Here is a 21,030-nt window from a genome sequence, read left to right on the forward strand (position 1 = left end):
TTGATTTCTGGGTACTTGAGAATAGAGCCGGGAGTGGGGAGACACGCTGTGAACAGCAAGCAGGGGCCGTGAGGCGGGCGCCGCGCCCACACGCGTTCGCTGGTTCAGCCGTCGGGGCTGCAGCCTCACAGAGTTCTAGAACCATAGCCCACCCCCCAACTCCAGGGTTGGTCCCCACCTCCTACAAAAACAATTCCAGTCGAAGTGAGGGGCATGACCGGGGTGGGCTAGGAGCCCCAAAGTGTTCAGGGCCGGCCCTGGGGCTGGGCCAGGGACGGTCTGCGAGGCTGGAGAGGGGGTCCTGGGCGGCGGGACCCCGGGGCCCATGTCCATGCGCTTGTGTGGGTCCCTGCACCGCAGTCCGCATTCTGAGTGTCTGCTCTCTCGTTGCAGGTCAGAAGGAGAAAGCTCCCGCAGCGTCAGGTAAGTGTGCCGTCCGCCTCTGTCTGCGTCTGTCCGTCTGTCCTGGGAAGGCCACATCGGTGAAACCATGTGCTTCTCCTTCTCTCTGACACGGTCTGGGGGGTCGAAGCCCTGCCCGGCGCCCAGGCACCTTGGCCGCACTGTGCCAGCTCGGCGTCCTGGAGTGAGAGCGCCCGGTTATGGCTGGGCCTTTCCTGGTCCCAGAGTGACCTTCTCAGAGGTCCCCTGGCCTGCTGGTGGTTCCTTCCCATCGGGGTAGTGGTGGCCAGGTTCGCCTGGGCTGTGACCTATGTAGGACCAGCAGCTTCTCAGCTCAGACAGCCCCTGGGGCCAGGCTGGGTGCGTGGGGCAAGTCTCTGGGGAGTCAGGAGGGACGGACCCCCAACCTGGGCTGCGGTGTGTCTCTATGTGCATGCCGCAGACTGCTGGCACCTTCACGCGGCTGGCGGCCAAGAGCCCTATGCCTCCCCATCCCTGGCACCGGGGGCTCTGACTGGACCCAGAGGGGGTGTTCATGCCTCAGCCCAGGGGCTGGGGCAGTGGAGTTCAAGGCTTGAGTTGGGGGCCAAGGAGGCCATGGGAGATGGGAGACAGTGGCTGGTGGTGAGCGTGGGGGTGAGGAGGAGACACAGAAGGTGGTTAAGAACCACATGGCCCCAGGCCCATAGGGTGCCTGGGGGACTCCAAGTGCCTTCCCGTGACCAAGTGGGTAGAGGAGGCGCTCGCGGGGCTGCAGCTGGGAGTGTCAGGCGGGGCAGGGTCCGGGGCAGGGCCGGAGGCGGAGTGAAGGTGCCTGTGTCCTGGGGAGGCTCCTGGAGCCACTGCACTGGGCTACGGCTTAGCCCAGGAGGTGCCGGCAGGGTCCTGAGCCCGGGAGACAGAGCAGGGGCCGCAGAGGGGGCTGGGGCTGATGGCCCCGAGTCAGGCAGGCAGCAGAGGCACCCTCAAGGGGCCTGAACAGAGCGCCACACGAGGAAGAAGGACGGGCCACCCCAGGCCTGAAGGGCTGGAGGCGATGCCCTGCGAGACAGCGTCCAGGACGTGCAGGGGCGGCCTGGCTGGGTGTTCCGGGGCCGCCCGGGGTCCGTGAGAGCCGCCTGCAGCTCTGAGAGGGGTGTTCACCGGCTGCTGGTGAGGGGGAGGCCCGGGGGTGCTGTGCGTGAACAGAGCAGGTGAGCCTGGACGTCACGTGACGTTTCGGGGAAGGAAGTCAGACAGAAGAATGTGCTTTCTTGCCTTATAACATCTGCATTAAAAAGCCAGGGCAGGAGGCACAGGCGGCCAGTAGGCTGTCCCCTCAGGAGGTGGGGCAGGGCTCAGGGCAGGCAGGGAAGGGTGGCCGCCACCCTCCTCCGAGTCCTGGTGCAGTTGCTGGGCTGTGGACTCGACCCGTGGACGACCTCTCCAGAAAGCTCATTAAAAGTCAAGCACCGTCGGCAGGGAGTGAGGGTCCCAGCAGTGGGGGTGTGCAAAGACATCAGAAGCGGATTGGCAAGGAGAGGGGAGAGTGGAGTCCCACCAGCCCCCACCACCCACGTGGGATCTGAGGACCTCCCGTACCCGCCTCTGGCACGCTCACCCAGAAGGTGCTGCAGCTGAGACGGGGCTGCACGGCGGTTCCCGAGAGACCTTCGGGTTCTGGTTCCCAGTGAGCAGGGGTGGAGGTGTGCGCAGGGGGAGGGGCCTTGCAGGGGGGCGGGCGAATGGGCCTGAAGACTTCGCGAGCTGTTCTCACAGCTCCCCCCCAGCCTCTGCACCCCATGGAGGGGTGGGGGGCTGTCAGGAAAGTGGGGTTTGAAGGCCGTGGTGCTGGCAGCAAGCCCGCGGGAGGAGGGTTGTCCATGCGGGGGACGTGGGGGCGCTCATGTGAGGACCCAGAGCCACATGGCTTGGCTGCCTGGTGGGAACAGGAACGGCCCTGGGACACGGGGGGCGGTGTGCGGAGTGAACATATGTTCCCAGCTCCAGCCAGACGGCTCTCGGCAGGGCGCCTGGAGCGGAGGAGCTGGGCAGGGCGGAACTCGGATGGGCGTGTGGGCAGAGAAGGCTGCGTTTTGGCTCTTCCGTGAGGACCCCAGCCTGACGGCTGCAGTCCATGTGGTTCTGTGCACTCCTGGCTTGTGGGTGGAAACTCTCAGGACGTGAAGGTGCCGGTTCCGTCCTGGACCAGGCTCCATGCTGCATTTCTTCCCGGGGCTCTCGACACGGCCTTCAGGCCTCTGCCACACGTCACAGCCGGTGCTCGGGCATGGGCAGAGCACGCACACGGCCCTCCGTTTGCTGAGGACCGGCAACCCCCGAACCACTCATCTCTGACTCGCGATGGGCCCCTCTGTTCTCCTGGTGCTCAGGGACTGCCCTGCAGGACGGCTGCAGATCTGGGTGTCCGGGGAGGCGTGTGGTGGGGTGTCTTCTGTCTGTGCACCCACACCTTGTCAGGCGGCCTCCCTGCAGCACCCCCTTCCCCACCAGAAGGAGTGCTCTGAAACCTGGACCCCCTGCTTCTTGCTCCGTGAGCCCTGTTGCCCCTCCAGCACCTCCCGCCGGTGCAGCCTGGTTTTCCTCTGAGTCCTCCTTGAGCTGCTCCTGCAGAGCAGCGCTCCTGCCTTCTAAATGTGACCACTGACTCCTTGCCTGCCTTCTAGCCTGTGGGTGTGACTCGTGCGGTTTCCTCCACCCTCTCCCCAGGGCGAACCTCTGCCTTCTCAGAATCCCCCACAAGCTGCTGCCGCCCTGAAGCTTTGAGAGGGGGCGAGGCTGACGTGCTGCCCTCCTCTCCTCCCCTTGAAGCTGAAAGTTCAGCCTCTGCATCAGTGCTGAATAGAATCTCGGAGACAAGGGTTTGTGGTGAAGTAGAACAGAAGAGCTCTATTGCTTTGCCTGGCACGGGGGTACACAGTGGGCTCCTGCCCTCGAAAACTGTCTGTCCCTACCTGGGAGGGTTGGGCGAGAAGTTTTATAGCAAAGGTTCAAGAGTGGGGCTGCTGCTAAGATGAGGCTGCGTTCAGGCCCTACACCCCTTAACCTGGCCCCAGGTGGGCTCCGGATGAACTTCTCTGCTTGCTTTAATGTGACCTCAGGCGTCTTCTCTGGTCCGAAGAACGCTGACACCTTCCATTGCTTGGGCTTTGGTTCTGTGAAGAGCTCAGAGAGATTGTTCAGTGTATCCCTTGAGACAAAGCAGGACCCTGCTCCGAGGCTGCACGGCCGTTTCTTGACTGCCCCGTCCCTGTCCCTGCGTCCCTTCCCTTCCCTGTTGGCAGCTGTTTGAACTGCGCTTGGGAACTCAGAGAAGGTCGTGGAGGCTTCCCAGAAAGGCTCCCGTGCCCAGGATGCCCACGGGGTCCTGCTCGGCTTTCATACTTGCCTTCCGCGGCTGCCGTGCGCACTTTTAACATCCAGGTCCTTGGTGCTTTGTGTCCTAGTGACGTGAGCCCCTGTCTTACTCACCCGGGTAGAGTTAGGGACCCAGGACGAGGCCTGGGGGCATTTGCAGGTGGGGCCGGCACCCCAGGCACACGGCAGGCCCCACGGGCCTTAGTGGGGTGAATTTGCCTTGGTATCACCTGGAGACGCAGCACGTCTTGCACAGAACAGGGAAAAACTGTTTGTTCTGTTGGATTCAGGACCCATAAATATTTTCAGACCATGAATTTGGAGGAAAAAAGTGGACCATTCACCTTGCTCAATGGAGAATCCTTCACGTCCGCATATCCACAGCAAACCCTCACTACAGATAGTGGGCAGAAGGGGCCGCCTTTGATGTCTGGGTTTCGTTATCCTAGCCAAGTGAGGTGTTGATGGATGCTGTGAGCTCTTTGCTAAACGTTAAGGAGCTGAATCCAGGGAGAACCCCTGTTCCCCACCCGCCTTGGGGCCCGTTTAGACGAAGACCATCTGAGGCGCCGCCTTCCTGCTTGGGTATCTCAGCCTCGCGGAGCAGCCAGCAACTATTACCAAGAGAAGCCTGTTTGAGAATTTGCGTGTGCTTCTTTTCCCCGAGGCGAAACATTTGCAAGATCAGATGTATTCATTTTCCACAAATGAAATGACTCATTTTTGACCATTTTGCAAACGTAGGACTTTGCTCCTTGTGCCCGGGGAGCGTGCGTCTGCTTTTCACTCCATTCCAGGGGAAGCTCCCGAGGGCCAGACTTGGAACATTTTAATGATTTATTTAGGGGGAAGAAGGAGAGATTTGCAGAATGTAGAGTTTGGAAAGAATGAAGAGTTGCATGGAGTGCTCAGGAGGGCTGATACTGTATTTAAGATGCAGAGGCTTTCTGCAGGGTTAAGCGTTATCTCATCAGCCCCTTAAAGTGAACTCATACTCACTGGTAGACATTAAGTACAATACCATTTAATGAGTGTCCCCTGTGGGTCAGGGTCTCACCACATCTGAGCTGACCTCACCCCTGCGTGTGAATTGTTAGGCTCGTTTTGAATTCTAGGAATTTGTTGCTTTATCAAGTTATCTAATTCACGAGAGTACCGTTGTTCCTGGTGCTCTCTCATAGTCCTTTTATTTTCCTACAATGAGTAATAATGTCGCAGTGTTTACTTCTGTTTGAATAATTTGCCTCCTCGTTTTTTCTCAGTCAGTTTAGCTCACAGTCTGGTAAATGGCTTATCTTTCCAACGCACCAGCCTTGGGTTTTGTTGATTTTCTCTATTGTTTTGCCGTCTGCTCTAATCTTTACTGGGAGCTTCCCTCGGCAGCTTCGGGTTTAATTTGTTCTCCTGTGTCTAGTTTTCTAAGTTGCACAGAGTTGGGTTATTTATTTGTGAGCATGTCACTTCTCAGATGGATATGTCCTTGTTTTCCTTCGCCTCTAGGTAATTCTAATTTCCCATGATTTCTTCTTTGACATAGGTTCTTTTTAAGTGTGTCGTGTACTTTTCACAAACTGTGAATTTCCCACTTTTCCTTTGTTAGGATTTCTGACGTCATCCCATTGTGCCTGGAGAAGATACTGTGTATATCTACCTTTCAAAGTCTGCTGCTGCTGCTGCTAAGTCGCTTCAGTCGTGTCCAACTCTGTGAAACCCCACAGACGGCAGCCCACCAGGCTCCCCTGTCCCTGGGATTCTCCAGGCAAGAACACTGGAGTGGGTTGCCATTTCCTTCTCCAGTGCGTGAAAGTGAAAAGTGAAAGTGAAGTTGCTCAGTCATGTCCGACTCTTAGCGACCCCATGGACTGCAGCCCACCAGGCTCCTCCGTCAAAGTCTACTGAGACTTAAATTGTGCTCTAACACATGGTCTGTCCCAGAGAAGGCCTCCTGTGAATGCGTGTTTGTGTTGGTTGCTAGGGTCGCGTATGTCTTGGATCTAGGTGGCTTATCGTGTTTTTCGGATTCCCCCTTCCTCACTTCTGTCTGGGTGTCCTAGCCGTCCCTGAGATGGGGTATTGAAGGCTCCAACTATTATGTAGAGCCAACTATTTCTCCCCCTGTTCTGTCCATTTTCCCTTTGTATATTTTGGTGGTCTGTTAGGAGTATCTGTGTTTACAGTTTTATCTTCTAGCTGCTCTGAATGTGCAGTGCCTTCTTTGCCTCTTGAAGCCTTTTCCGATGTGAAGCCTATCTGGGGCTCCCCAGGTGGCACCAGGGGTGAAGAATCCATCTGCCAACGCAAGAGGCTCGACAGACGGGAGTTTGATCCCTGAGTCAGGAAGATTCCCTGGAATAGGAAACGGCATCCCAGTCCAGTATTCTTGCCTGAGAAATTCCATGCGTAAAGGAGCCTAGCAGCCTACAGTCCACGGGGCTGCAAAGAGTCAGACGTGACTGGACACATCCCGATGCAGATTCGACGTCTGGCATTGGCACAGCCACCCTGCCCTCCTGGGCTGCTGTCCGCATGGACTCTCTTCTTCTGTCCTTTCCTGATCAGTGTTTTTGTGTCTTTGCAACTAGAATGAGACCTTTGTATCCTTTCTGCCAATTCGTATTCTGTTTGGAAATTTTAATCCATTTACATTTAAAATAATGACTGGTCAGGAAAGCTTGCTGCTTTTATTTTCCTGTTTGCTTTCTATATGCTTTATGGTGTTTCTGTCCATCTTTTCCAACTTGGCCATCTTCTTTTGTTTTTAGCTGACTTTTTTTTTTGTAGTGAGCCATTTTAATGCCCTCCTCATTTCCTTTTGTGTATATTCTTTGACTCTTTTCCTTCTGCTTACCATGGGATTACACTTAACATCCTAAAGTTATAGTACTGTAATGCCAATGTATACCAACTTAACACGACTGAGCAACTTCACTATCGCTTTTCACTTTCATGCACTGGAGAAGGAAACGGCAACCCACTCCAGTGTTCTTGCCTGGAGAATCCCAGGGACGGAGGAGCCTGGTGGGCTGCAGTCCATGGGGTCGCTAAGAGTTGGACACGACTGAGCAACTTCACTTTCGCTTTTCACTTTCATGCATTGGAGAAGGAAACGGCAACCCACTCCAGTGTTCTTGCCTGGAGAATCCCAGGGACAGGGGAGCCTGGTGGGCTGCTGTCTGTGGGGTCGCGCAGAGTCGGACACGACTGAGGCGGCTCAGCAGCAGCAGCAGCAATTGTAACAAAGTATAAAACCTCTGCTGCCTGCAGCTCCGACTCCGTTCCCTCTCAGTTACTGATGTCCCAGAATTACATCTTCATGCACTGTGTGGCCAAACACAGGCTAATAGCTGTTTGTTTTTTTTTTTTTTTTAGTACGTTAGTCTCTTAAGTAGAAAAGAAAAAGAGGACCTACAAAGTGAAGTTACAGGAGTGCCTGTAACTTTTCTAATTATCTGGGACTTTACTTTCACCAGAGATCTTTATCTCTTCACATTTCCGGTATCCTTCATTTCAACCTGAGGAAACCCCTCATTGCAGGCAGGTCTGGTGGTAAAGAAATTGTTCCGCTTTGGCTTCTCTGGGAAGGTCTTAATTTCTCCCTCAGTTCTGAAGGGCAGTTTTACCAGATATAGGATTCTTGGTTGACAGCTTTCTTGACTTTACATCAGCCTGTGCCTCAAAGGTTTCTGATGAGAAATCTCCCGCTATCACTGGTGAAAACATGATGAAAGCTGTCTTCCTTACAGCACTGCTGCTGCTGCTGCTGCTGAGTCGCATCAGTCGTGTCCGACTCTGTGCGACCCCAGAGACGGCAGCCCACCAGGCTCCCCCGTCCCTGGGATTCTCCAGGCAAGAACACTGGAGTGGGTTGCCATTTCCTTCTCCAATGCACGAAAGTGAAAAGTGAAAGTGAAGTCGCTCGGTCGTGTCCGACTCTTAGCGACCCCATGGACCACAGCCTCCCAGGCTCCTCCATACATGGGATTTTCCAGGCAAGAGTACTGGAGTGGGGTGCCATTGCCTTCTCTGTCCTTACACCTCTACAGATGCTAATAGCGTATCCAACCTAGGCCAGATCTCTCCTTTTCTGTGTAGTTTTTCACACACATCACTTCCTGGAACCAGTGGTTCTTAGAGTTGATAATAAACGAATCCCCATCTGTTCTATTCTAATTATTTCTTCTGCGTGGGTTAGTTGGATTGTGAAGGGGAAATCCTAGAATCTTGCCTCAACCTCCCAGTTTTCAAACGCTGCATATTTGACCTGGTAACAGAAAGAATAAAGATGCTTGTCATGTCTTATCATTTCCCTAGAGTGTCGTGATGTCAGCTGAGTTGTAGTATTAGGGACCAGACCTTTAAGGAGAAAGAATTTAACATTTTAAGTGTCGATGTTATGAGGTCTTTAAAAGTAACAAATGATTACAGATTTTCAAACTAGAAATGAAAAGTCCACTGGATTATCCTGCAGTTTTCATTTTGAATGAAGTAATCGCTAATAACTCGCGTAAATAGCTGTTTGGGTCCTTTTTTTTTGTTTTTAAGAGTAAAGAGGTCTTGAGACCAGTTAGTGAGCAGATCGTTGTGGCTCATCCCCAGCTGTGATTGGTCCATTTCTTGCTCTGACCTCAAAAGGCGCTGCTGTGATTATTTGCAGAAAACCTACAGAGGTCCCTGCTGGGCCCAGGCTTTCCGTTCTTATAACCCAGGACGCTCCCTCTGGCGACCTGACCTCCCTCTGGTGACCCTCTGGCCCCACAGTTAGCTTGTTTTTTCCTTTTTACTCCCATTTGGTTTATTTTTCTCTGTTCTCTACTCTCTTTAAAAATTTTTTCTTTGTGCTTTTTCTCTTAGATTGTTTTTTGTATTTTTAGTATAGTTAGTGTGGCTAGAATTGTTGGTATTGTTAGTATGAAAGTGAAAGCCGCTCAGTCGTGTCCGACTCTTTGCCACCCCGTGGACTATACAGTCCATGGGACTCTCCAGGCCAGAGTACTGGAGTGGGGAGCCTTTCCCTTCTCCAGGGGATCTTCCCAACCCAGGGATTGAACCCAGGTCTCCCGCATTGCAGGCGGATTCTTCACCAGCTGAGCCGTTAGTCAGCATAGTCAGCACTGTTAGCATCACTAGTTAGTTGGCATTGCTGGCATTGTTAGTGCAGTTAGCATTGTTTGTGAGTGTAGTCAGTTAGCAGGTGACCACGGCACAGGGCCTCGCTGAGGCCTCCCTGTTGACAGGAGGCTCCTGTGGACTGTTCCAAGCTCCTCGAGATCAGTGGCCCGTGTAGCTTCACCAAGGTGACCCAAGGAAAATCAGGAGGGCTCCTCTGCCTCCAGGCACTTTTCCACGAAGGCCGCGGGATGAAGGTCTTATGTACAAAGTTCATGAAGTTATCTGTGGGGACTGACTGGAGGAGACCCGCTGGGCCATTTGCAGGACACACAGTCCTGGGCACATCGGGAGCTAAGCTCCACCTGCAGGACGGCCGCCAGGAAGGGACCGAGTGAGGGGCCTGAAGCCGGGAACCCTCCTCTCTGACGTGAGAGCTGCAGGCTGGGCCTTGGCAGGAAGTTCATAGGCTGTAAGCTGAACCCCTACTTCTGCAGCCCCCCCATACGCTGCCCTGGAACTCTTCCTGGGCCGAAACCACGGCAGCCCCTTGGTGCAAGCGTGGAGCCTGGGACCGTGGCCACTAGGTCCCTGCCCCCTCGGGGGAGGACTGTGTGGAGCTGAGGCAGCGGGTACTGTGTTATCAGCACTGGGTTCCTTGTCGTCTGAGCATGAAAACCTCTTGGAGAAAATGATGACCATTGACTCTAGTGACAGAGGACTTTAGAAGACGTCCTGAGGAATCCATGGGTCAACACAGGCCGTACACGAGCCTCCCTGGGACAGCGAGGACGCCTAGGTGACAGAAGCGATGAGAACCACGGGCGTTGAAGGGACGAGATCCAGGACTTAGAGTGACGGCCACGGATCTGTCTCAGCTCCAGGAAACCCAGCGTGCAGGGCCCACCCATGACTGCCAGGGCTCCCTTCTGCTGACCACAGCAGCCGTGAGATCTAGCCTCACCCTGCCCGTGAGGTTCAGCCAAAGGTCTCTGGGCAGAGGAGCCTCTCGTCCCCACGTGGCGGCCTGAGGGGGACCAGGAGTCAGGACAGCGAGCCTGCCAGCCCCCCACCCACCTAGGGCCGTGCTGGTAGGGGAGAGAGATGGTTTTCATCAAGGACTTGGTCCTTCCTCATCGTGACATGAACTGGATGCTCCAGAAAGCTGCCTCACAGATGCTCTGTCCTGCATCCTCCCCGCCCAGAGGTGGGGCTGTGTATGGTCCTGGAGTGACACGGTGCTTGGAGTTCATCAGAGCAACGAGGTGGGATGATGACTTAGAAGAAGTATCAGGCAATTCCCAGCAGCCGCCAACGCGGTTCTGCCGGGAAAGGCCAGGGGCCGCCGCAGGGTGGGAATGTGGAAATCGCGCATCACTGTCTTGCACCAACATCACCCCATCTCCCGAAGGACCGAGGGGAACTTCTGCCCTGAGGTCTGTGTTCGTTACGACCCAGAGGTTCGTCATAGGATAGTAAAGCCCCACGAACCAGCCCGTGTGGGAAATCAGAAAAAGCGGGGGGTGGGGGTGATCCCCCAAAGAGGCTTGGTCTTTCCTCTCAGCTGGCTTTTCTGACTGTCATGCAGGAGTCGGGCCTTTTCCCCTTTCCCCATCAGGGAGGGCCCCCGATGTGTGAATTTGAGCACAGGAAGCAGCAGGCATAGGGCTGAAGAGAGCGGGCTGTCAGGCACACACAGGGCAGACATGGGGAGTCAGGGACAGGCCTGGCCCCCTGGCTTGCAGGACCACCCCCAGTTGTGCACTGACCTTGGCGGCTCCAAACTCACGCCCCAGCTCACGGCCCTCCCGAGACCATCGCCTCCTCTCCCGTGAGCCCCGGGCCTGGGCTGGGCCACGGCTGCCGCTGCTCACCCTAGTGCAAGCTCAGTCTCTCAAGGAGGGCTATGGGCTTTTCCTGAAGAGTGGGGTAGCCGTGAGCAGGGAGTAACACAGCTGCCTGCCACTGGACAGGGCACATCTGGCCACAGGTGCCCAGGGCACTTGGCAGGGCGGGGGAACCTCAGTCCCTTAGGGATCCCCACCAGCAATCTGCCAGCAAAACTCAACAGCAGCCAGAAGCCCAGGGTATGTAGCTGGTTCCTGAATTATGAATTGCTTAATGCGGTTTGTCTGGTCCACACGACAGTCTCATAAAATAGGACCTCAGGTAGAGATGGGTGGGGTGGTGGGCGGAACATTAGAAGGGGTGGGGCTGAGGGGTCCCTGAGGCTCCCAATAGTCTTGTCCACTTCCCAGAGCACTGAATACCAACATTTAGCTGGCCACACAGCCACCCAGGAATAAAGGATTCCCATCTCTGCAGCGAGGCTGGCCGTGTGAAGCTCCCTTCCTTCAGGACAGGAGGGGAGGAGATTTGTAGAGCCTCTAGAATGTGTCCTAGGAGAGAGACGCTGGCTTCTGCTGCTTCTCCCTCGGTCGTGCCCCTGGGAGCAGGAGCTCTGACGCTGGCTCTCATCCTGCCCCTGTGTAGACGAGCCACTCCTCAGGGACGACGGGCATCAGGGAGAGGAGCTTCAGGGACCAACCCTGGACTGTCTGCCTCCAGACCCAGTGGGAAGGATGGGAGCTTCCATTTGCCACTCGGCTGTGGGGCTCTCTGTTACAGTCTCTGAGCCTTATCCTGGCCCAAGCAGCAGTCCTCAGGGGACATTTCTTGTTCCCTTGGGTCCAGCCTCTCTCAGGACCATGGCTCTCTTGACGTTTCCAGCCCTTCCTCCTGTGGGTGACAGCCAGGCTCAGCTCCAGCCCACTCTCCCCTCTGGGTGCTTCTCTGGAAATTTACGGCGGGAAGATTGATGCTCCCGACTGGAGGAGTCAGGAGCTGATATCTTCCAGGGGCACCACCCCCGCCCCTTCCCAGAGATGTAGGTTGTTTTGAAATATGCTGCACTGACTCTTTCCCGGCTAATAGCTGCAGATTCTAATTAAATAACTCAGGGAACAGGCCGTCTCATGCGTGGTGTAACTTGATTATTGCTGGAAAAATGAGTTCGGAAATGACAACTTCCCTGCTAGGCTGACAAGTATAAAAGCTTAATTTGAAAAACCAACCAAATTCCATGCACGGTATGACAGCAGAGGCTAGAACTTGGCCGAGCCTTGGTCTGAGCTGTCCGTTTGTGGAGACAGATCTGTGGGGCCTCCTGCTTGGCCGAGGCTTGGTCTGAGCTGTCCATTTGTGGAGACCGATCTGTAGGGCCTCCTGGGTGGCCAGTCCTGTTTAACTCCTTATGTCTCCTCCAGTCGTGGCCTGTGATTTTAGAGGGAGAGGAACCCTAACATACGTTAGTCAACTGATGGTGCGTGCCCAAGTCATGTCCAGATCTTTGCGACCGCATGGACTATAGCCTGCCAGGCTCCTCTGTCCCTGGGATTTTCCAGGCAAGAATATCGAAGTGGGTTGCCATTCCCTTCTCCAGGGGATCTTCCCAACCCAGGGATCCAACCTGTGTCTCCTACGTCTCCTGCATTGCAGATGGATTCTTTACCACTGAGCCACCAGGGAAGCCCATACATTAGTCAACAGATTGAAGATATGGTTAAAAAAACAAAACAAAACTGTACAGTTGATTTGTTCATTAGTTTAAGCGGTTGCGAAGTGTCATGTCAGGCTGGCTTAAAGTAGGACGTATCCATAGAAAGCTTGCCTTGAGCACCTGCTGTGTACTTAGTCCCGGGTCGGGGGCTCGGGGGACTGTGAGGAGGAAGCCTGGATGTCTGTCCATGAGAGACAGAATAATGCCAGATGAGGAGGCCAGGAGGTGGGGGGCTTTGAGGTGAAGTAGGGACACATCTGGTGGGGAAGATGGGCTAGGGTCCGGGGGCCTTGAGGCATCACCGCGGTATGATCTGGTCAGGACAGGGAAGGGTGTGGGTGTGCTTGGTGGAACAGCATGCACAGTGGCTCAGAGGTGTGGGGAGTGGGGGCATGTGACCCTGTCCCTGTAGCAGGCCTCCATCCCCCTCCCTCTGTGATGATGGGGATGGTGATGAGAGCAGCTTAGTGAGCCTTCCTCAGGCCCTGTTAGTAGTTCTTTATTACAGATGAGGACACTGAGGCCCAGGGGCATTGGCTGCCCAAGGTCACACGGCAGGGAACCTGCTCTAATCCAGGCCACACAGCTAGTGTCTTTATGGCCGACTCTGTGTTGGCGGCAGGGGTGCAGGCTTGGAATGGACGTTGAAAGCAGCCTGACCCCAGCGCTCCATCAGATGCTGAGTGTGCACGCCTGTGTGCATGCCCCCGGGGATGGGGCTCATTGCTGACCCTGAGAGCCAGCTGGGCCTCCCGGGGATTTGGCCTGGGATGGCCCAGGGGAGACTTGGGGCAGTCCCAGGCATCCTGAGGCTCTCTGTGCCCTGCTGAGCAGCTCTGGTCCCCTGACTGTCCCTGACGGGGGGCCCAGCCGTGAAGCCAGGCGTGCTGCAGAGCTGAGGAAGCACTGGGCATGGTGCAGGTCCGCCGATGGTCAGGCGGTCACTCAGCAAACGCTGGTTCAGGCCCTGCAGTGTGGCCGGGCTGGGCGGGGCCTGGGTGTCCAGCAGTGAATGCGGCATAGCCCCTTGCTGCAGTGCTCAGAGAAACGGGTCCCACATGCCCCCACCCTGCTCCCTCAGAATAATAGCACTGAGGCTGCAGCTGTGGTTCCCGGAGGAGGATGAGGGGCGGCCAGCATGGGCGCTGGCCACGAGCTGGGCTGCCTGGGCTCTGTGATCGGGGGTCACGCCACCTCTCCATGCCAGTTTGCGACCTGCAGAACGGGGTGATGATACTGGTGCCCGCCCCCCACCCCCAGACTTCCGTAAGTGGGCTCTGGCCTCTGAGGCGTGGACGATGGTGTGTGGCAGTGGGCCAGGCTGCCACTCCCCTCACAGCAGGCTGTGCCCATTCAAACGAGGAGAAGACCAAGGCTGAGAGGAGTTAGGAGGCCAGCTCGGGCTCACCCTTCCTTACGCTGTGCTGCAGTCCCCTGGTCTGTCCCCTGTGACCACCCAGCAAAGTAGCTGCTAAGACTGAGCGCATCAGCACATGAATGAGACTCCAGCCCCACCTGGGCTCTCAAGGCCGTGGGCGCACGGGGACGTCGGACTCCCCCAGACTGTCCATTGCTTCACCCACACCCAACACGGAGAAGGTGTGGGGGCCAAGGGCCAGGAGGCTCTGGAACAACCCCTGGAAGGGGCTGCTGGGCAGGCAGGGAACAGGGAGGCACAGAGACGCCTCCGGAAGACAGTCGTCGGGCAGCGGAGATGGAGACTGAGGGTGCCCGGGGGGGGGCAGGAGACCGAGCCCAGCCTGGCACCTCCCCCCACCGGACGGTGAGTGGGGTGAGAGCCGGGTGCAGCCCAGGCACCACCCGCCCTAGGCCCCCTCCTTGTCCAGCAAAGGGAAGAGGAGAAGATACCCCACGGCGCTCCCTGCGTGCCGGGCACGGCTTCAAGGACTCTAGGCCCCTCAGAACCTTGTGAAGTGGCTGCTGCTTCCAGCCCCGTGGGGACAGGGACGCAGGCACGGAGGACACAGCGACGCCTCGAGGACAGAGCTGGACTCCGCCCGGAGTGTGCGTGGGACCCCGTGCAGAGAGCAGCGTCAGCCTCGGGGACTCTGGAGACGCCCCAGCCTCCCTTTCACGGCAGCGGTCTGGCTCATTGGGCAGGGAGGCTCCGGTGCCCATCCCTGGGCCTCTCTGCGGGATGCGGGCGTGTGGGACCTGAAGGCTCTGGGGAAAGGAGAGCAAGGGGGCCGGGCGTCAGGGGTGTGTCGGAGCCCAGCACTGCCCCTGCGGCTGTGTGACCTGAAAACCCTCCCTGACCTCTCTGCGCCTCGCCTTCCCACCGTGACTCTGAGGACGGCTGTGCTTGGCACACAGGAGGCCCTCAGCCAGAGGAAAAGTGAGTCTCCCCCACTGGAGACCCGACCCTCTTATGTGCCCCCAGCAGAGCACACACGCCGCGAGTCCCAGAGCTGACCCTGGGCGAGCAGGGCAAGTGCAGTCCCGCAGCTCTCCCGTGGCAGCCCGAGACCTTCCCCTCCTCAGTGACAGTGGCCTGGAGCAGGGTTTAGCCTCCCAGGAGGTCTCAACCGAGCTTTCGTGACTCGGGGGAATTCCTTGTTCCCCACAACTTGGCTTCCAGGTTGTTCCAACAAGGGACAGAGCACCCGCTCGATGTTTCAGCAGCGAGGTCCTCTACGAATTGCCCCATCTGAGGCTGGGAGATGTGAATCCAGGGCCTGTGACTGTCTGCCTGATGACTGCAGGAGAACTGTTGCCACCCACCACCGCACCCCTTGCAGCCGGCTCCCAGAAAAGTGGGTAGTGATCCCGGCCACAGGCCGTTTAACCAGAACACAGCATTGCCACCAATTGGAAACACAGGGGTGAAAATGGAAAATCCGAAGCCTGGACCACTGTCCTCCAGAAAGCAGAGGTCAAGGTGCCTCCGGACCCGGAGGAAATATTTACAGATTGTGTATCTGATAGGGGGTTGATACCCAAAGTATATCAAGAACTCATACAACTCAACAGCAGAAGACCAAGAAACCCAGTTGTAAAGTGGGCAGAGGAGCGGGTGGATATTCTTCTGAAGGACACATGGCCAGCAGGTGCATGAACAGATGCTCTGCATCGCCAAGCACCAGGGGAATGCAAATCAAAACCACGGCGAGGTGCCACCTCACATGCGCCAGAAGGGCTACCACCCAAAGACAAGAAGTAACAAGAGTTAGCCAGGGTGTGCAGAAAGGGGGGCCTTCATGCAGTTATGGGGTGGAAATTGTCGTAGCCGCTGTGGAAACAGTATGGACACTCCACAGAGGAAAAGAAAGCTGCCGTGCGGCCCAGCAGCCCCGCTTCTGGGTGTTTATCTGGTGGGAAGGAGATCGCTGTGCTGAGAAATACCTGCGTCCTCACCTTCGCTACAGCATTATTTACAACAGCCAGGTCACAGAGACAACCTTGGCAGAGAAATGGACGGACAGGGAACATGTGATGTGCGTGTCTATGCGTATGTGAAATCTTAACCCGCCCTTAGAGAAAGGAGGTCCTGTCATTTTCAGCCATGGACCTTGAGGGCATTATGCTTGTGAAGGAAGTGAGACGGAAGAAGACACATGCCATACAGCCTCCCTTCCACGTGGAACCCGAATAAAACCCCAAACTCATTGAGACAGAGGACACACTGGGTGCCAGGGGCGGGTCAGAGAAGGCGAAGTGGTGACACAGTCAAAGGGCACAAACTCCGGTCACATAATAAAGGTCCTGGGGTGTCCTGTGCAGCGGGTGACGCTGGGCAGCAGCCCTGCGCTGTGTGTCTGGACGGGAGTAGGTCTAAGAGAGCAGATCTCAACGGTTCTCAGCACAAGGAGGCGTTGTAACTGGGTGCTGGATGTTAAATAGACTCACTGTGGTGATCACTCCACAGTATGGACAAAGAGCAACTCACGCCGTCCATCCGGGACTAACACAGCGGCCCACGGCAGCTCTTGTTGTTCAGTTGTTCAGCCGCTCAGTCGTGGCCAGCTCTGCAACCCCAAGGACTGCAGTACGCCAGGCCTCCCTGTCCTTCACCATCTCCCGGAGCTTGCTCAAACGCATCGACTCGGTGATGCCACCCAACCATCTCATCCTCTGTCGTCCCCTTCTCCTCCTGCCCTCAGTCTTTCCCAGCATCAGAGTCTTTTCCAGTGAGTCAGCTCTTCATATCAGGTGGCCAAAGGATTGGAGTTTCAGCTTCAGCATCAGTCCTTCCAATGAATATTCAGGATTGATGTCCTTTAGGATTGACTGGTTGGATCTCCTTGCAGTCCAGGGGACTCTCAAGAGTCTTCTCTAGCACCACAGTTTGAAAGCTTCAATTCTTTGGCTCTCTGTCTTCTTTGTGGTCCAACTCTCACATCCACACGTGACTACTGGAAAAGCCACAGCTTTGACTCCGTGGACTTTGTCGGCAAAGTGATGCCTCTGCTTTTTAATACACTGTCTAGGTTGGTCATAGCTTTTCTTCCAGGGAGCAAGCATCTTTTAATTTCATGGCTGCAGCCACCATCTACAGTGATTTTTGGAGCCCAAGAAAATAAAATCTGCCACTGTTTCCATTTTTTTCCTCACCTGTTTGCCATGAAGTGATGGGACCAGGTGCCATGATCTTAGTTTTTTGAATGTGGAATTTTAGGTCAGCTTTTCACCCTCCTTTTTCACATGCCAGCAAATTTGGAAAACTCTGAAATGGCCACAGGACTGGAAAAGGTCAGTTTTCATTCCAATCCCAGCAAATTTGGAAAACTCTGAAATGGCCACAGGACTGGAAAAGGTCAGTTTTCATTCCAATCCCAAAGAAGGGTAATGCCAAAGAATGTTCAAGCTACCATACAATTGTACTCATTTCACATGCTAGCAAAGTAATGCTCAAAATCCTTCAAGTGAGGCTTCAATAGTACTTCCAGATGTACAAGCTAGATTTAGAAAAGGCAGAAGAATCAGAGATCACATTGCCAATATCCGCTGGATCATAGAAAAAGCAAGAGAATTCCAGAAAAACATCTGCTTCGCTGACTACACTGAAGCCTTTGACTGTGTGGATCACAACAAACTGGAAACTTCTTAAAGAGATGGGAATACCAGACCACCTTACCTGCCTCCTGAGAAACCTGTATACAGGCCAAGAAGCAACAGGTAGAACCGGACAGGGAACAACAGACTGGTTCAAAATCGGGAAAGGAGTACTTTAAGGCTGTATATTGTCACCCTGTGTATTTAATTTCTGTGCAGAGTACATGATGCAAAATGCCGGGCTGGATGAAGCACAAACTGGAATCAAGACTGCTAGGGAAAATATCAACAATGTACCAATTATATCTCAAGTTAAAAAGTGAGAGAGCAGGATGGATGACTTGTTAGCTGAAGTTGCATTTGCCCTGCAACAGCAGAGGGTCATGCCTGGGACAAAGACTGTAGGTCCCATGCAGCCTAAAATACTTACTGTCTGAGCCTTCACAGGAAAAGCGTGCTGACCCTGCCCTGGAAGACAGTGGTCGTAGCAGCCACAGCGGCATCCTGGGACCACCCTCAGCCCGGTCAGCTCCCCTTCTCACTGTTGCCCCATTCAATCCCCTCCCCACCCTAAGAGGGAGAGACTTCAGTGTTCCCATTTTACAGATGAAGAAACTGAGGCTCCTTTTGCTTTTAATAACTAACCAAGAGGAGGAGGAGATGGCTGGGTGGCATCACCGACTCAGCGGACATGAGTTTGAGTAAACTCAGGGAGTTGGTGATGGACAGGGAGGCCTGGTGTGCTGCAGTCCATGGGAGTCGCAAAGAGTCAGACACAACTGAGTGACTGAAGTGAACTAACCAAGCGGTGGAGCCAGCCTTGAACCCCAGTATTCTGGTTTCAAAGCATCTGTACATCTCAACTGCGATTTCTAGAAGGCGGGAGTCTGGGCGCTGGAGAACCCGCTCTTTCCACTTAGAGCCGTGCTCCAGGGCCAGCCATCCCAAAGGCTGCTGGGTTGACACTGAATCCATTTATTCCACACGTCTCAGCCCTTGGCGGCCGCTCTCCTGACATTTCAGCCGGCTGAGTTTTTATAGGTGAATCATCCCTGCCCGCCACCCACCCTGCCCTCCTGTATGGCAGGCCCCTGCTCACCCTGTTATTCTAAATCCTTAGCTCACCAATCTGCAGAACTGCATTAAAAGAGCCCTGCTCACCTGTGGGGAGGGGTTGACGAGGGGAAGGAAGAGGGAGTTGGGGGGGAGCTCTTATACTGAAGGTGACATGTGAAAGGGACAATATTTATGTCCATAATGGGACTCAATTTAATGCCAAGAGCTTAGTCCCAGAGAGAAATAAAAGCTGAGAGGCTGAAGGTTACAAGATTGCTGACTAAGGGCCTTGACTGTTGGTGGCAAACGTGTGATTCAACTTAAAAACGAGCCCCCTGGATGCTGATGGTTTGCCCCTCATGGCTGGAAATGGCCGCCTGACCCTTAAGCCCCCTCAGTTCCAGGACCCGATTGCCTGGGCATTGGGGGACCTTAACTGGGGGTGCTGTCCTCTCAGTCCTGGGCACAGCTGCCCTTGTGTGCCCCCAGGGACTGTAGTCTCCATGTGTCAGAGTATTCCTCATGCCAGGCCCAGGAGACCCACGTCATAAGAAGGAATGACATGTCTCTGGGGGTCACATGTATGCCCTCGGCAAAGCGTCACAGAGAGAAAAGGCCTCTGCACCCAGCAAGCATGCTGGGATCATAAGTGGCTGATGGATTGAGATCCCACGCCCCCTTCAGTGATCACCCCCCACGCCCAGCCTCGCCCACACGGGGTCGTTTGGGTGCCCTGGGGTCTGCAGAGCCCGAGGCTGGGCAGGGCGCAGGTGAGAGAGGAGAGGTGTGTGCAGCCCGTGTGACAGCGGAGCTGTCTGGGAACTGGCCGAGTGTTTGTGTTCTGACATCCAGAATCAGGCAGCGGCCCCAGCAGACTCGTTACTTAAGGTCACGTGTACTCTCTCTCGTCAGTTGCAATCGTGTGTTTGAACAGAGGCCCCACAGTCTATTAGCGACATTACTGCCCATCACGGAGCGGCTGTGCTCAGCTCCTGAGCGAGACAGCTTCTGCACACCTGTGACTTCCCACCTGCCCCGGCATCGCTCTCTGAGTCTCAGCAGCTCCCCGTTGCCCAAGCCTGCTTCACTCCAGGCGCAAAACCTCTGAGGAGACCCTGGCCACCCTCTGCGCTCGGGCAGTGGCCTGCCGGTGACCCCGAGCCCCCAGGCCACCCCTGGTGCTTCTGCCGACTGCACGTGCTGCTCTCCTCTGCTTTTCCCGTGTCTGACCTTCAGTTCCCTTGTCCGTTTCTGCTTTGTGACAGCACAGTATTGGTTACTCAGCTAGAAGCCTTTGCCCAGCCCACCCCGCCTTCTTCCTGTGGATGCCCAATGTGGAGGAATCACAGTTGGTCTAAGCCATCATGGCAGCTGTTTCCCCACCACCACCACCAGTGATTAGTCAGGACAAGGGATCATGACCCACTTCTGGCCAGTGACATATTTAGTGGAAGTCTGGGGGGGCTTCTGTGAGAAATTTTCCTTCCTGAAAAGAAAGCTCGACAGGGAAGAAGGTGCCCCCTTGCTTCTGCTTTGAGTGCTGTGATGGCCGGGGCAGAGGCAGCCACATTGCATCCATGAGGGAACGACACCAACATTCTGGTCACGGTGGGGTAGAGAAGTGGTGGCATCTGAGTCACTGATGACACTATTGGGCCCCCAGGCCCTGTCTGGGCCTCCCATCTCTCATATTGTCTTTAAACAGGAAACGTTAGATGCCTTTGTAATTTAAGCCACGCTCAGTAGGCTTGTCTGTTACTTCAGCCAAGTACATAACTAACTGATACAAGCCTCCAGTCTCAGGTAAACAGTCTCTGTGCTTCACCAGTTCCCCTGCGTCTGTGCCCTTGCCCCTACGCTTCACCCATAAAAGCAGCTCACGTGCTGTGATGCAGTCTGCCTGGCTGGCCTGTCCACAGGTGGTCTGTGAACACGTCTGGGGCAGGCCTCCACCTTCTCCTCTCTGTGCCTCTTCAGCCTACACACAGTAGGCCTTCAGAACCTCAGGGACCTCGCCGCACCCCCACCGAGGCCGGAAGCCCCCAGCCATCAAAACAGCTGCAGATCCACTGTGGCCTAAGCTCTGCTTCCGGACCACGGGCAGCCTCCAAAGCAGGAAGAGCGAGGTCTCTCGTAACCAAAGCCTCTCAGCAGTCAGATCTCGCCTCACAAGCGCCTTCCAGGGCTGACCTGTGGATTCACAGTCAGCTCGGTGTCTCCTGTGGCAGCCACGGAGGCTAAGCTACAGAGAAAGGAGCGCGTGAGCCGAGTTTCACGGGAGGCGTGGACAGGGCAGGGGGGATCCATTTCATTCCCACCTGAGTGCGAGTCTCTGCATGGTCTGGACAAGACTTCTGGTGAGCAGGTGGGGAGTAGGGTCTCCTAAGGCCCGAAGGAAGGAGGTCCAAGTAGGGGCGATAGGGTAGGGCCAAGGCTCTTGGGCTCCCCCGTGGACAGGGACTGCCCTGGTGTTCAGACAAGCATGCTTCTATTTGCCACACAAAGCAAGAGAAAGAGATGCCGAGCGTAGGGGACCT

At 55.5% G+C, this 21,030-nt stretch overlaps 1 protein-coding gene across 1 annotated transcript in view; it reads left to right on the plus strand.

The window, feature by feature from the left end:
• Positions 1 to 404: 404 nt before the first annotated feature.
• Positions 405 to 21,030, plus strand: part of IQSEC1 (IQ motif and Sec7 domain ArfGEF 1) — a 211,252-nt gene continuing 190,626 nt past the window's right edge. Inside the window, exon 1 of the mRNA XM_059879678.1 lies at positions 405 to 423. The gene's annotated coding sequence lies outside the window, so the exon portion shown is untranslated. The remainder of the gene's footprint in view (positions 424 to 21,030) is intronic.

The sequence above is a fragment of the Bos taurus genome, chromosome 22 (genome assembly GCF_002263795.3).
Source record: "Bos taurus isolate L1 Dominette 01449 registration number 42190680 breed Hereford chromosome 22, ARS-UCD2.0, whole genome shotgun sequence".
In the NCBI taxonomy this organism is placed as follows: domain Eukaryota; kingdom Metazoa; phylum Chordata; class Mammalia; order Artiodactyla; family Bovidae; genus Bos; species Bos taurus.